The sequence below is a fragment of the Ambystoma mexicanum genome, chromosome 10, assembly GCF_040938575.1.
Source record: "Ambystoma mexicanum isolate Mex_15411 chromosome 10, UKY_AmexF1_1, whole genome shotgun sequence".
NCBI classification, from domain to species: domain Eukaryota; kingdom Metazoa; phylum Chordata; class Amphibia; order Caudata; family Ambystomatidae; genus Ambystoma; species Ambystoma mexicanum.
This window is the reverse complement of record NC_090932.1, coordinates 80,843,130-80,859,470: the sequence shown is the minus strand read 5'-3', so window position 1 is coordinate 80,859,470 and position 16,341 is coordinate 80,843,130. Positions and strand designations below refer to the sequence as shown.

At 48.1% G+C, this 16,341-nt stretch overlaps 1 protein-coding gene across 2 annotated transcripts in view; it reads left to right on the top strand.

Moving 5' to 3' along the window:
- DIS3L2 (DIS3 like 3'-5' exoribonuclease 2) overlaps positions 1 to 16,341 on the top strand; it is a 2,640,663-nt gene that overhangs the window by 101,888 nt on the left and 2,522,434 nt on the right. The gene's annotated exons all lie outside the window — the stretch shown is intronic.

Sequence of the window (16,341 nt, the reverse complement as noted above, 5' to 3'; positions counted from 1 at the left end):
CAATCCTGCCGCATTCTCTACCTCGCCTGTCCCCTCCCAGGCCCTCTGCATAGCACTGGCTTCTGACGTCATTTAAAATACTCAGGACATCCTGTCCTCCCTCTCCTCCTATCGCCTCCCTCCCTCCATTGCGTGCTATTCCTCTGGCCCTTCTGCAGCCACCCCACCCCCTCCCTCCTTCGAGGGGATTGGGTCCTCTGGCGTATTCCATATCTATGACAGGTAATCCCCACAGCTGTGCTGCTTCGACAAATTTTTTGCGTCCTGCGTCAATGACGTCGATCAGCTGTCCTTGAGGGCCTCCGTCGAGCCGACGTCACCGGATGTTATAAGTAGGACACACGACGGCCGTAGCCTCAGTTCCGTTTTTTCTGCGAACGTGTTCGCTTCGGAGATCTCAGCGCGCCTCAGTTCTTCTGAGTTCTATTCTTTCGGTTCTTCGAACATGTTTGTTTGTGAAGATTTCCATGATGTCTTCGTCTTCTTGTACCCCGCGACCGGGTTTCAAGAAGTGTCGGGACTGCAGTTCCAAGATGTCGCTGACGGAACTGCACAATGCCTGCCTCTGGTGCCTCGGTGAGGACCACGCCACGGACTATTGTGACGAGTGCCAGTCGTTAACATCAAAGGCCTTGTGTGAGCGTAAGAAGAAGCTTTTGGTCGGTAAGGTGTCAAGCCCCGGAAGTCGAAATCCACTGGGCTTTCGTCTGACGATTCGAGGGGAGACTCTCTGCATCGTCGGCGTAAGTCCACGGGGTCTTGATCCCGGAGTGGGTCCCGCCATTACTTTGCCTCTTCGAGGGACTCACGGAAGCGCCGTCGCCTTCCTCGTCCAAGGTCTCTGCCCATCAGCGGCTTGCTTGTCCCAACAAGCATTCCACTCCTGCGGAATGGGATTCATTTCATAAGGAGATGATGGCATTTTTCAGTCGCAGGGCTCCGTTTCGTCCGCGCCGTTGAAAGACGCCGGCAGGCAACGTGCTAGAGACACCATTCACAAGCCTTCGGGCACGAGCAGTCGTTGCGATCAGCGTGCACCTTCGAGGTCCCGGTCGGAGTGGATCGCTCTAGCCATGCCCGCTCCAGGTCCCGGTCCTCGACGCCCTCGAGACCGTCGGAGCCTGTGAGGTCTTCGAAGAAGACATCGATGCCTTTGGCGCCCAGGCTGTCGAAGGACACGCTCTGGGCTCCGCCCTCGAGGCCTGTGTCGATGCCGTCGGCGCCACGCTCGACGCAGATTCAGTCAACGCCTTTTGAGGAGGTTTTATTGGAGGTGCCCCGGAGACTAGTGGAAACTCTGAGAAAAGCCCTGCAGAAGTCAGTGAGGCCTGTATTTGAGCCTTTTTTCTGTGCCCTCATCCAGGGATTTATTGCAGCCTCTGGATTACATCTCTGAGGTGGATGAAGGGTCTGATGAAGGTATGGTTCCTGAAGAGTTTCCTGACAAACTCATGTCTGGGCATAGCCAGCTTGAAGACCTGCGTCAGTCCTTGCACGACACCAGTGGTCTGGACACCTCTCTGGAGGTTGAGTTTGGTAGGCCTGAGCCTGGCATGTACGCCGAGTCTTCGTGCCGGCGTCTTATGTCAAGGGTGATGGAATACTTGGGGGTGGTCTGCGCCACCAGTGGATTTTCTGCAGGATGACCTGACGGATATCCTTGACCAAGGTCCTCCAACTGACCCGGTGCTACCATTCCATATGGCCTTGCAAAGAAGGGTGGCAGTGGCTTGGACTGCTCCGGAGAGTCTCCCGGCAGTGAGCAAGTCTTTGCCGAAGAAATACCGTCCAGCCAGTAGCGACCCCAGCTACTTGACTACGCACCCCACTCCAGAGAGTTTGGTAGTGCAGGCGGCTACGGCAAAACAGGCGTCGTACCCTACCATCCCTGCTGATGGGGATGACAAGCGTTTTGATGGCTGGGCGACAACAGTGTTTGCTTCAGGGGGTATGGCTTTACAGGCAGCCAACTCCGTGTGTGCCTTGGCACGTTTCACTCATACTCTGTGGAATTGTCTCTTTGGCGGCTGAACATATTCCTGAAGGGGAGGAACGGGATGGCTTTCTTGCTCTTGTTCAGGATGGAAAGGATGCCATGCATGAATCCGTTCAGTCGGCCGGTCAGCCGGTTCATGGCGGCAAGCACCGTAATGCGTAGATTTGCGTGGTTCCGGAAGTCGGGGTTTGCTCCTGATGTACAAGCCCGGTTTCTCGATATGCCCTTTGATGGTGAACATCTTTCTGGCAGCAAGGCTGATGAGAGCCTTGAGAGGTTGTAGACCTCCAAAGCAGCAGCGAAGTCGTTGAGCACTGCAGTTCTCCAACCTCGGCCTTTTCGTCCTAGGGGACAGCAATGGAGGGGAGGTTCCTTTCGATACTACTCTTCCTTTGGTAGATCGAGAGGAGTTGCAAGTCAAAGGGGCCACCGTAGGAGTACCAGAGGTGGAAAACAAGGTACTCAAGGTGCCAAGGCCGCTCGGGCAGTTGCCCCTCTACCCTCAGGCAATGCCGCAGCCGCTTCAGCTCGGTCACGAGGCCATGTCCTATGGTTTGCCGGTTGGGGGAAGGCTGGCGCAGCATCTTGTAGGATGGCGTGCCATTACTTCAGATGTGTGGGTTCTGGAGATCATAGCCCACGGCTACTGTCTTCCTTTCTGGCAGAGGCCTCACGGCAATCCACCAGGGAATCTCTTTGAAGAGGCCGGATCCGCTCCTTGCGCAGGAAATCCAATCCGTGCTGGAGAAAGGCGCTATAGAAATGGTGCCTTTAGCGGAGAGAAACAAGTGATGGTATTCCCCTTATTTTTTGATTTTGAAGAAAGACTGGGGATTGAGACCCATCATGGACTTGCGTGGTTTGAACCAACTCCTCAGGAAGGATAAGTTCAAGATGGTTACTCGCAAGTCCTCCAGGCCCTTCAACTTCAGGACTGGTTGGTGTCGCTCGACCTCAAGGACGCTTACTTTCATGTGCCGATTCATCCCAAGTACAAGAAGTACCTGAGGTTTGCGGTTGGCGACTCGCATTTTCAGTTTCGGGTCCTGCCGTTCGGATTGACCTCCGTCCTGAGGGTTTTGACAAAGCTAATGGTGGTGGTGGTGGCAGCGTATCTCCGGAAAGTGGGGGATTCATGTCTACCCCTACCTGGACGATTGGTTGATCAGGCCGCGCTCTCCCGAGCAAGTCCTGGATCATCTGTCGGTCACCTGCCACTCCCTTCACAAGCTGGGCTTCTCCCTCAACTTAAAGAAGTCCCACTTGACGCCAACTCAGCGGCTCCAGTACATCGGCGCAGTGCTTGACACGTCCCTGGGGCAGTGTTTCCGGAAGAAAGATACACAGATGTCAAAGGCCTATAGTTCCACAGACACAACCAATTTAATAACGGCATAACTCAGTGTTAGGGCATGGACATCTTCATGAGTAAACTGACGGCCTTCAGATGTATTTTGGATGACACCCTGCTGGATAATATGCTTACTACATGGCTAGAGAATAGAAAGGGGGCAGCACCCTGAACCCTACAATCTATGTTTGAATTCCACAGTTTGATTCTTGACCCATATCAAATGAATCTAAAGAATTTTACTTCTTGGAATTTCCTTTTATCAACTTCACCATGTGCGCATAGTCCTAGGACCTCTACTTCGCTGTTCAGGCCCAACGTGATGCACAGGCCGGCCTGATCCCTCAATCCAATAAATAAATCTATCTTTGATAGATGGGATTTTACACTAGCCATTTTCCCCTTGAAATCTCTTGCGGTTAAGCAGTACCCTGAAATCTTGGTCCTGGACACCTGAACCCTCAGTTTGTAGATATCCTGTTTGCACATGAGGCAGCAAGGAAGCTTGTGGAGAGTGTTCCCAATAGTTCCTTGTTGATTGTTTACGGTGAGCAAGATCACATCATGAGAATCACTATGATTCCACCCATTTTGAATATACAACTTGGGCGCTTAGCACATTTTGAAGCCGTCCTTTGTGATTTATGCATGTTCCCGAGTACCTCCTGATCAGAATCGCTGGATTTTTCTCCTCCTTGTGCGCGCGAGAATCTTCTTCCTGCAAGTCGCAGGGAAATGTCCCCTCCAGCCACAATTGGCATAGCTCTGATTAATGGCTGGGCACACGTTTTTGAGTTTGCTAAGTGTGCCACCACTCCATGACAAAATGTTTGCTTTTGTTCTGCCTAGTTAAGTGGTTCCTCCCCTTCCGCTCCCATGTCGTTTAATCCCCCCCCCCCCACTCCCCGCACTGCTTTATTTTCACCATGCTAACTTGGGCTTCCTTGCATTCGGTTTCCTCCTTCTCGCACAAGTTTATTTGTTTCACGTTTTTGGCGGTTGTAAATATCTTCTAAAGAAGAGCTTCCACACATCTGGCGTGTTACTATTTGGCTCCTTGCCAGCCCATTAGGGCTAACTTGCCTGCTGGAAGCGGTGCGGCTTGACCGGTTCTGATCCTTTTTTCCAGCTCCTGAAGCAACCTGTGTGCGGCTGCTGTTGGAGTTCCCGGCGTTTCTGACACACCCCGGTGGAGTGCTTGGCCGGGACACGCAGCAAAAAAGGTGCCAGTAAGGTGGAGGCAACTTGTCAAACGAACCTGAAGCCAGCTATTAGTCCAGTGGTTGCAAATGATGTATGTCTATGGGCAATACTAGGCCGCAGTCTACTAAAGGCAGCCCTCCTTTGGTTTGTCCTTTCGAACAGTCTAAGTCTGCATCATTAGTGAGCGTTGATCACTAGGAGTTACAAATATAATATTGAGTTCTCTGCAGGAATACAGTGGCACTTTCATCAACTATTTTTACTCAGTTTTTAAAATGTGTGTTTTTGGCAGGCTGGCTATGTGGAGTGAATGCCAGAAAAAACAATCTTTTTTTTTTTAGAGTGTCCACATCTGAAGGAATCCCAGTTGAGAAAGAAGAGGCTACTGACGGAATCGGGCTTTGCAATTGCTCAAGTGAAACCGAATGGGATGTGGTGATTGACTGATTAAAGTTAGTTGGCTTTCAACACTCTTTTCTACACCCAATTGCTCAAACCTATGGGTTCATTGCAAACTCAGAATTACTTTTGTAATAGTAAAAATAATCGTAATATTGCCAAACAGTGGGTGGGTGGCTAACGTTTTCTGTCCAAAACAGCATGTCAGTATATTAAAAGGTATTTGCTGTTGGAGGAGATGGAAGAATGCAAAGTTCTGTTGAAATGCTGTCCTGTGGTTTAACGGGACCAGCCTTATTAACAGCTGTGTACATAAAAGTGGTGCTTGGCAGGAAGTCTTTACAGGGCGTTTAATTTCTTAAGTCCTCCATATATTTTTGATATAAAAATAGCTGAACTCACTGCAGACTTGCCCGAGATCGCTCTTGTACTAGAAACCCACACGGTTCACATAAAGGTCTGGTTATTGTAATCTCCGGCAACCTGCACTTGGCTGTTATTGTCACTTGACATCAGAGATTATGGCCTTTAAGTAGGATGGCTGTGCTTTAGTGCCTGTAATTGTTAATATGAGCACTGGTTTTAGTTCAAGTTATACATTGGTTAGAAAAGGTGGTTGGAACAAATGTCCGGCAAACATTTTAGCCATTGGAGTGCTAAGTGGTCCTTTCCTTTGGGAGGCGGGGTGGGTTGGGGATATGTAATGGCTATAGCTTTGTTTGTGTTTTGGTAGAAAACAGCTTCTTCTTCTCAATTATCGGAGGCGTGGGCGGACCCACGCAGGCGCTTCCCCATCCTAAAGGATGATGTGCACCAGACCCACCAATTAATACTTGGCGCACATAAACTCACAACTCCTCCCACCGCCCCGTCTGCCTCACAAAATCCAACATCACACTGCTCCTCCTCCTGCCTCTCACCCCAAGAAAACAGCTGAACACACTTTAAGCATGAACAGTTCAATTACAATTGGGTATTGGTCTATTTGGAAGCTGGTGTTCTGCGTAAAACGTTCTATGTCTTATTGCAAGAGCATATAGGACATTTTATTTTTCTGGGCATTACCAAGTCCTCCCAGACCAAATTAATTCCAAAGTCATTGAGTGCGCAAGTGGTTAAATGTAGGAGATCTACACTTCAAAGTAATACACATGCTGGGTCCAATAGATCATTAAATGAGGATGCAATATAGAGTTGACATTTGTTCTAGAGAATCTCCATTGGACAGAAATCCATGATAAGGGCACACCTAGGGGATAATTTATTAACAACCAGGGATCAATGCTCTTAAAGTATGACACGTGGTAGCGTTGGCGGGAATGCTGGTAAATTGGTATGGAGTGTTGAACCTTTTCAGACTTCTGTGACTTTAGCAGTGATGAGACACACCCCTTTCGTTCCATATATGCGCAAGACTTTGTTGGTGAGAAGTAGGTGGCTACAGGTTTTGTTGATAACGATCCATAAGAGAAGCTGATAATGCACTGCCAGTTCATTTCTGGCTAAAGGGGATCACTTCTGGGCATGGTTATTCTGTCAAAGTTGACTTTAGTAGATTCTTTGCAGCTTATCACTTCATTCAGTGACTGATTATGATGTAGTGACTATGCCAGTTCTATGTGTGTTCTTGATCTGCCCTTTCGTTTATGGTTGGAGCACAATGTTTTCTCCTGATGCCGCTTGTTGTGGCTCCCCTTTGGCCTAAGAGTATTCATTTTCAGCTGCCTTCTAAATGTACAGACTAGAGGTAGGATGGGTGCACTATGTGCACTATGGCATGTGGGGGATGGAAGGGATGTGAACAGTAACCACTTCAGTGACAAAGACGCATGAGGTTCCTTATAGGTGATGGTGCAGTCCATAGCCAGTCATTTGGCTATCAAAGTTGCATTATATCAAAATGGTATTCTTGGGAAAACTCGATGTTCTGTCTCCGGCCAGAGGCTCAGGATATCTGATGCACGTCAGAAGCTTCAAAATGTTGCATGGAAAGATGATCTCCTCCTTCCTTGACAACTACACAGACTACCTGAGGAAGCTGGTGTCCGGGCTCAAAAAAGATTGTGATCCAGCAGGTATTTTACTCACTATCTTTTATGGGAGTAATAAAGTTGTTCTTGATTGTAGTATTTGTAGGCAAGTAAATATGTTCTAATTTTAATTTCCAAACTGAGGTATTTTTGTCTTGTAATCAATCCTATGCAAAGTTATATCATGAGACATGACATGTTTCCTCTGCAGTCCATGGAAAGCACTCCCCCAGTCAAAAAGTATTACTCCAGGAAACCAGTGTTCAGTATCAAAAAATATTCTTTATTAGTTAAAAATGCGCAGCATATGGCTCATAAAAATCCACTAACATCGTGGTTCTCCCAAATCATATGGCCCTTGCATAGCAGAGTGTGTATCACATTCATTTCATGTTTGTTCAACCAAATAATACATGTGAGCAGACCTCCATTCATGAAATGAGCTGAAATGCCCACAACAGACCTGCAAATGTAAGTTGGTAAGCAGGATCTACGTCCTGTTGAACTGAAGATATATCTTGTGTCCCTTAACAGGACAAGGTAACTTCAGCCCAGGTTGAAAAGTTATGACGCTCCCAGGCTCCCACACTACTTTAACTCTCTCCATAAAGTTCTGAACAGACCTAAATAACCTTTAAGATGTGCTCTCCAAAGTTTTTCTTGCTGAGTCTCAGGTCCGAATCCTACCAACTTTTACATTCCTGTAGTTATGACCAGCTTTCTTGTCTTAAGAAATGGATTGTTCATGGACTAGGGACGAAGTAGAAGACATTTGTTCTCTTGTTACTTTGTGATCCTGGGTGTGTTGAAATCATACACAATGACACCCTGGCATTGTGTAAGGCTCAAAACGTTTGACCACTCGTGAGCTAAAGACCTAGCTACATCATTACAACATTTAACACTAAAAGGTGCTGTACGGTCACTGCATGCAGAAGGACAAGCCTGTCACCTATCTCTCTCCCGTTGAACATAGCCTGGATAAGAAGCACATGCTATGCTTTCTTACTATCGATTAGTATGTGCTACTATAATTATATAATCGTCTCCCTAGTAATGCGCCACACCATCTTGCATCATCTAATCTTGATCAACCAATCTTATCCCTTGTCTACTTGCCAATGATACATCTCCTGAATGTTTGAGATTACCTCTTCAAACCCTCCCTCTCCACCTTTTTGTGTTTCCTGCCTTTCTCTTTGCACAACCAATTCATCCTCACCCGCTTTGGAAAAGTCATATTGTAATATTAGAATTCAGTGGTGATGTATGTGGCTTATTATTTTAATGTTTATAATTGTGGGGCAATGCATTCTTCAAAGACAAATTGTTGATTTTTGTGGGGGAAGCATTGGAAATAAATTGGGTACAAAATACAAATGGCTTTTTTTAATTGGGTGTATGTTTTAATGCAAGAGCCAGGATTGAGTGTTTGATAATCCAAGTAATTTTCATGCAAATGAAGTGTGGGTTATTCCAGAACACATTTTACAATATAATAAACCATACTCCCAAGGACATGTCCTTATGCATCTAATAGAAACAAATGGTCTCCTTGCAAGTAATGGCAGATCTAGGTCCCATATACTACCAAGGAGTAAATCTCTACGATCACCAAAAGCACCCATTGATTATTTTGTTGTAAGAAAATGTGACTGGTGGAGGTTACATGATTTAGAAGTACACCACAAAGTGACCATTTTCTTACAGTTAACCTTGCTGACGATGGAAAATAATTGTAAACCTTTGCCTGTAACCCCTTGTAGATAAGTGAATAACTTAAGACCATTAAGGGATAAGGTTGACCAAGAATGGATTAGTAGTATAAAATCCTGCTTTACAGTTGTAGATGGCTGTTTAACCATAGAAACACAGGACACAGGCAGACTTTGTTTGTGATTTACTGAACCAAGACATAAAATGGTTATTGACAAACAAGTCAAAATGTAGCCATCATAACATTTTGAATGCTTGATTTGGTAATGGATGTTGCTAGTCGTTAGATGAAGGTAGCTTTGCCTGCGCTAAAATATTCCGGCTTCTCGAATAGTGAGGTCTTGGTGGCCAGGTCAAATGTATAGGACAACAATAAAGGACCCATTTCAGGTTACTAGAGATAAGTCTGATGAGAACCACCCCTGTTCCTATAAAGAATTTAAAAAAAGTCTGGAGATTGGTTGCTAACGGTTCTATGGATAATCCCATTTACCAGGCATTTGTAGGTAATATACAAGGTATGGCCTGGTAGACCCGTTTTAGGAATCGTAACGCCACAATTACTCATGACAATAATACCCTTCTGCAGATACCATGAACATTTGAAGAACCTACAGTGGACAAAATAAGGGTACATATTGCCTTAAAGAATGCTAGAATTGGCAGCCAAGAGAGCATTTTAGGAGATCAGCTCAAGCCACATCTTGAATATCTTTGCCAATAGATTGATGGATGGCTGAATCTGTGGAGATTCCCCTCCTGCCTGCCCCCCATTTAGGAGGGCGACGGACCCAGTGGAGGAACCAGAAAAATCAACTGGCTCTTTGACTGGTGAGAGACACCCAAGCAAAATGCTCAGGCATGAAGCAGAAAATCCATTAGCGGCAATCTAATGAAGGCTACCTGTTGGAGATAATGGATGGAGTGGTTTCATCAATTGGGAAGATTGGAGAGCTGGTAATGGAAATGAAAAAGGGTTACAGTATGGTGAAACAAAGAATTGAAAACCTTGAGCAAAGGGTGTCGAGCTCATATAACGGGGTGTCCGTGTTGGAGGAGAGTTTATTACAATTGTATAGCGCCCAGACCCAGGGGTATCACAGCACTTGTACAGGAGTTTTGAGAGCTAGCATTCAAATACATGCAGCAAGTGCAATGGCATAATACACAGTGTGAGACCACGCAAAGGGTCACAAACGCAGGGGTGTATCTAGGGAACCCACACCTGTGAAGCCCAGCCTCATTGGCCGGGGGCGGCTTCAGGTATGCAAACGAACATGAATCACAAAATGGGTGAGAGTGCACATTCAGGCAAAGCCTCGCCTCGTGGTACGGGGGCTACTTCAGGGATGTAGGCAAAACAAGAATGACAAAGTAGGTGTGGGATAGGAGAGAGGCAGAGTACTGTCATTGCAGGTATGATACCGGTTTAGCATTAGGCTAAGAGACAAACATAAGGTGTGTTAGACATGTTACAATTATGGTAATAGGCTGAGTCCAACAGGTTACATTTGCCGCAAAAAGCTGCTGTGTAATATATAAGCAGCAGGGGGCTGAAGGGTCGAGATAAGGGGGTTGCGTAAAAGCACAGGGTTGCAAGCCAATGCAGTGTATTACAGAGATGTTACGTATCCATCGGGTACGTTCTAGGCAGGTTCAAGATACATAAACAGCACAAGGCTGCTGGACAAATACATAGCTGCATGCAAAGTTCAAGTTGAAGTTGTATATGCAGCGCAAAGCTGCTGATAGTCTGGTGAATTGCAAACAAGTTAATTTATAAATGCAGCTGGACAAATCCGGGGAGCATCAAGCAAGATGAAGGTGCAAAAACAGTGCAAGGTTTACTGGCTAGTATTGAGTGAGTATGCAGACCGGTAGAGCTGCATCACAAGATGCGGAGAGGCGGGGGCAGCATCGAGTGTGCTAATGTGCAAAGAAAGGTAAACGGTAAACTGAGTTTGTAAGATGCAAGGCTGCCCAATGCGGACGAGTCGCGGAAAGATAGTTTACATCCGGGCAGGTACCAGCCCGGGGGAGGGAGGCACGAGGTGTGAAATGGGCGCGTGTTACATGTGATTGTGCCTAGGTTCACAAGGATGAAATCATATACATGGAAGCATACCTGCAGTTTGGGCAACCGATCGGGCAGGCACAGAATGGCCTTGAGCCTTTCCCAGTGGCCTTCCCCCAGCGGGATGAGCTAGCTTCGCCTGCCGGCTGTGTGGAAGCCCGGGAAACAGGCAGAGTCCTGGCCAATCTGAGCAGATGGATTGAGGCACTCCTCCTTGCTCGAGATGCAGTGTTTGATGGTGGATGATGGCGCGGCCATCTTAACAGTGCATCAGGCTTTGGTCTGATCAGTGATGAGAGCTTAGTGCCACAGAGTGCTGCCCCCTCGACTCCTTGATGGTATGGAAGAGGAGAGACCGGCACACAGGCCTCCAACCTGTCTCAGTGGCCTTCCCTGGCAGAATGAGCCGGCTTTGCCTGCCAGCTGTGAGGAAGCCTGGGAAACAGTCTGAGCTCTGGCCAATCGGAGGATATGGATGGTAGGCACTCCTCTCAGCTTGAGATGCAATGCTTGAGTCCCCTGAGATCTTTCATAGTATGGAGGAGGAGAGGGAGGCACAGGTACAGACTGGGCTACAGCCTTTCCCAGCGGAGTGAGTTGCCTCAACTCCTTTTGTAAGGGTACAGAAGAAGGACTCTGACACAAATTATTAAAAATAAAGAGAGGGAACACCTATCTTTACCCATTTCTTGGAGTGGTTTCCCTGCATCAACTAAATATCTAAAGTGACTGTCAGGATGCATGTTAAAGTGAAAGTGTCTGCCGTCCTGTGTCAAAAAAAAAAATGCTTCTGGCCTTTACACTATAAACTAATAAAATAAAGAAGCACTTTGCTGATCCCAGGAGAATGCTTCCCCTCTAACGTTCAGTCTCAGTCTCGCGGAATAACTCCCTTCCCCAGGTCACAAAGTTTCAAATAATGGACCTGGCTGGACGATTCCCTTTATCAGGTCAGCAAGTTCCAAAAGGTTGCTTGATAAGCCAGGAGAATGTCTCCCTTCCCCTGGTGTTTGGTCTCGGTCTCAAATTAGCCCAAAGGAATGACTCCCTTCCCCAGGCTTGTTGGAATTTCCACCCAGTCCACGTTACCAGGAGAATGATGTACCTTTGCCTTGCGGATCTCCTGCCTGGCTCTTGGAGTGACGGTATGGACGCTGCTTCTTGCGTTCGTGTCACCGTCTGCCAGCCTCCCGGTACCGTCTGGACACAGTGGTTGAAGGAGTCCCGTTGTCCTCTTGACTCTGGGAGCACACTGCTGTCGGCTCTGTCATAGCCTTCTCTGCATCTCTTTCGGTCTCTCATCCTGGTTGGCTTCATCTCCCCGACAGGCAGTCCTTCTTTGGTCTTTATCGCGTAATTGGGACCACACCTGTGCAGAAGTCCATACTGCTGCAGTTCCTTCTAAGCGCTGTTCTTAATTGCTCCTGTGTTTCACCCTGTCCCAGTATTTGGATTAGCTATGTTCCTGATGTTCTTCTGTCTCAGTACTTTCCACTACCTTGTGGTAGTCTACTTTACAAAAACATATAAGCCTAATCTCTACAAAGAGATTAGCAGAGGAAGGAGAGGTTAGAGTGTGTGGGGGTTTGATCTTCCTGTAAGGGCTACACCTTAGATGATCGTCCTTCTCCCACATTATAAAACCCCCAGGGGGACTATGGGGTAGCGGCCTCACCTCCATGGCCTCATGGGAAGTGTTTACCACTCGGGGAGAAGTGACGACATGTTGTGTATCATCACAATTTACATCTAGAAATTGCTAAAAGGCTAAATCGCTGGACAGGAAATCTATACCGGAAGATCCAAGATTATAATAACTGGCTTTCCAGAGGAGGTGGAAAAAGGGAGACCAATTAAATTTCTACAAAAAGTGCTACCACCACTTTTGGATCTTTCTCCCGAAAAGATTTTAGAAACTGAACGTGCTTGCAGAGTCTTGGCCCCAAAGCCAGCCCCAGGCCAACTTGCAAGAGCACTAATAGTTACATTTTTACAGTTTGTAGTTAAATGCTAATCTGGAGAGCTCGATAAATCCAAATGTTATGCGAAGGCAGTGGTGGAGCAAAGGAAGCAGTTTGAGGTTAAACAAAGGCCCCAAGAGTTTGAAACCCAGTAACAGGGGGTGCTGTTGTGCACGTTCGAAGATGGCCACGTAGAGCTTCAGCTCCGTGCTGGGCACATCCACCGATCTGATTAGGAGGCACTTGGACACTGCGGTTCGCTTTGCTGCTCAACAGTCCGAGAAGTGAACCCCCCTTCTACATCAACTGGCTGAGTCCCAGTCATCTCCGTGCTGGTGGCGAAGAGCTCTGCGGCTTGATTACCCGCTGCAGGGAGATCCCTGGCTGTGCCTGTGGGGTGGCTCCAGGCGCGGCCCTCTCCCGGCCACCTGACACTGGGGCGCTGTGGGCCTGCTTGGGCACAGGCGCTGCCGACCCGAACTATCGGGCTGGTTTTGTGCCCTCCCTGGATGGCGCTTCCCAGCATGGCGGACTGCCGCATCCCTCCCACAGTTCCTTCCCTTATCGGGCCCCGGCCCACCTACACTCTTTGTTTAGTGACCCGTCCTTGGTCACCTTACCAGCGCTGCTGACACTTCCTACAGGCGCCCGCACCGATCGGATGAGATGCACCCCAGAGGCCCTTGATTGCTGGACCCTCTAGCTGCCGAGCTCCAGTGCGGGGTGGTTCGGCCCCCTACCTCACCAAACTACCCCAGCAAACTGATGGGACTTCCTACTGCCACAACCCATTGCTATATCCCCGGAGACAAACAGATCACTCTACCATTTAAGAGCATCTTCACAACGTCCTGATATATGGTGGACGCTTGCCTCACCCTTGGCTGTGCTCGTCATTGGACTCACTTCTCTGGCTCGCAGTATCTAGAACTCTCTCCTACATTCTTTGAGCCATCACCTTTTACACCTACATCCCATATGGACCTTGATGGAGATGCGTGCACCGGATCTTCTTGTCTACCACAAGGTGAGCTGTTTAACCCTCTGAGCGCATAGTTCTCCACGCACTCTGGCCAGTGTTACGCCCCGGGGGACCCGCTACCACCGAATACCCTTGCTAATGTTAATTATGCTGATTTTTGGCAGCCCCAGGCGTGAATACCACCTTTTCACACGGTTTACGGCTGCGGATCAACCTCGCACTCAGCACAAGTAACACAGTTGCCCTGGCACCTGACCGGGGCGAGAATCGGAGGGGCTTCGATAACCTTGGCTCATAGAAAAGTCCTGAACATACCCTGATTGATGTATGAACGTGGGAGGCTACAACCCATTCTATCAAACTGTGTACTCCATACAGAGGTAATGGATATCCTGCTGATTCTGCTACCATCTTCCGCACCGGAGGCCCGGACTTCTGTAATCCTCGACTTGTTCAGCACAGACCCACTCAACAGGTCACTCGCTCTAACCACTGATAATCAGTCCTTAGCACACTGTGAAACTCTACCCGAGCACTGCCTGGCAAAGGCTTCTTGGGCAGCATGCCCAGAAGAAACAGGAAACAAAGCACAATTGACATGTTCACGAAGACCGCGCAGAAGACGTCGGAGTCACAACCAGAATACGAGATGGCTACAGCATCGGCATCTGGTAACCAAGATACAACTAAAATGTTTGAGTACATGCGTGAGGGGTTCACGGCTCTCCACTCTCTAAATTAGACGACATGAGCAGGACGATCTGCTTGAACAAGGCCCACATGGAGAGGACGGATGGCCGGGTCATGGAAGATCGAGAACAGGGTAAGCACTGCTGAAGATGACCTCGCCTCCCTCCCCGCTGAAGGGAGCACCCTGTCCAGCATGGTCCAAGACATCAGTAGGAAGAACGATGACTTTGAATCGCGCTCTAGGCACAACAATATCCGTATTATTGGTGTACCTGAGAAAAACATTGACGGATCGATGGAGGAGTACATAGAACAAAACCCTCCTTACCCTGTTGGACTCCCCCAAATTGTCTCCACAGTTTGCCATTGAGAGAGCCCACCGTTCCCTCACTGCTAAACCCAAACCGGGTGCCCCTCCCTGTCCTATTATTGCGAGGGTGCTCAACTACTGTGATAGAGACGCTCTGCTGTGCGGCGCGAGAGCCAAGGGCGAACTGCTCTTGGGATCCTCTAGAATTCACCTTTACCCAGACTTTTCTACTGTGGTCCAGCAAGAACGCAAGCCCTTTTTGTCAGTGAAGAAGAGACTGTGCGACCTAGGTGTGAAATACTCCATGTTATAGCCCGCCAAGCTCAGGATTGAACACGCAAACCGGATCCTTTTTCACCATCCCTAAAGAAGCGACCAAATTCATAGAGGAACACTTCCATGGTTGATCTCGGCATAACGAACACCCAGGTGTACACATCTGTTTGTGCTCTCCGGACTCCTGCTCCTGTCTTGGTCCCACGCTATTCTCCACAAGCTTTCCCGCTTGGTATGGTGCCCCTATGCAGAGGGGTGTGCTACTGTGATCGCCCTCCTAGCTACCTATTATGCTGATGGCCTCCCCCACCCCACGTAGTCCTAATTTCGGCGAGGCCCGAGCCATGTATCCTTTATTGCTCTTGGCCTTCTGAGCAGTGACCAGTTCCCATTGACTATTGCCTAGCTTCTGAAACAGTTTGTCTCAGTACTCATATGCCACAGCAACCTAGTTACTATCCCAGCACGAGTGTGCTCTTGTTCGACAGTCGCTAAGGCCCTCAGGCGAAGTTGCCAAAGGTTATGTGTTGGTTTGATAAGGGGATGGGATTCATTCCTCCGTTTGGGGGATGGGGATGGGTGGGGGTGGGGGGTGGCTAAGAGCGATATTAGCCCCTTGTTTGGGAGAGTGTTATCATTGGGGGTTGTTGAATTGGGGTGTTTTGCAGGAAAATGCTTGACTGCTGCAGTGGAGGGAATGCGTGGGACTATACCATTGAGGACATTTTTGTCGGACGGACTCATCTTATACCAATTAGACTGGGACATAATATGTGGCTTCGTCGCTTCATGGTACTTCTTTTTTCTAATATCTATAATGGCTGACAACGCTCTGACCTTTCTAAGCTGGAATGTGAGGGGACTAGGAAATTACAAAAAAAGTAGGAATTTTTAATTGTATGTTGAACGTCATGGTGCCAAGATCCTTTTCCTACAGAAGACACATGCCGGGGTCACAGGGATGCTTAAAATTCGCAAAGTCATGGGGCACACAGAGATTCTACACTTCATAAAAGTGTTAAGTTCCATCTCCTCTCCGCCCGCATAGATCCTTTAGGGCGATATGTCCTGCTTCACGGTTGTCTGAATGGTAAAGAGATTGCACTTCTCAATGTGTATGGACCCAACATCGATGACCCTGAGTTCTCTTCATATCTTATTACACTACTAGCTAGGTTTCCCCTGATTCCCATCCTTTGGGGCGGTGACCTCAACACAATCCTTGATGTCGACTGGGATAGGTCGGGCACCAGGCCCCGCCAACTCTCCAGAGCCGCCAAGGTCATCCTAGAATCCCTACCACAGGTAGAGCTCTCAGATGCATGGAGAATAGTACATCCCGATTCCTGAATG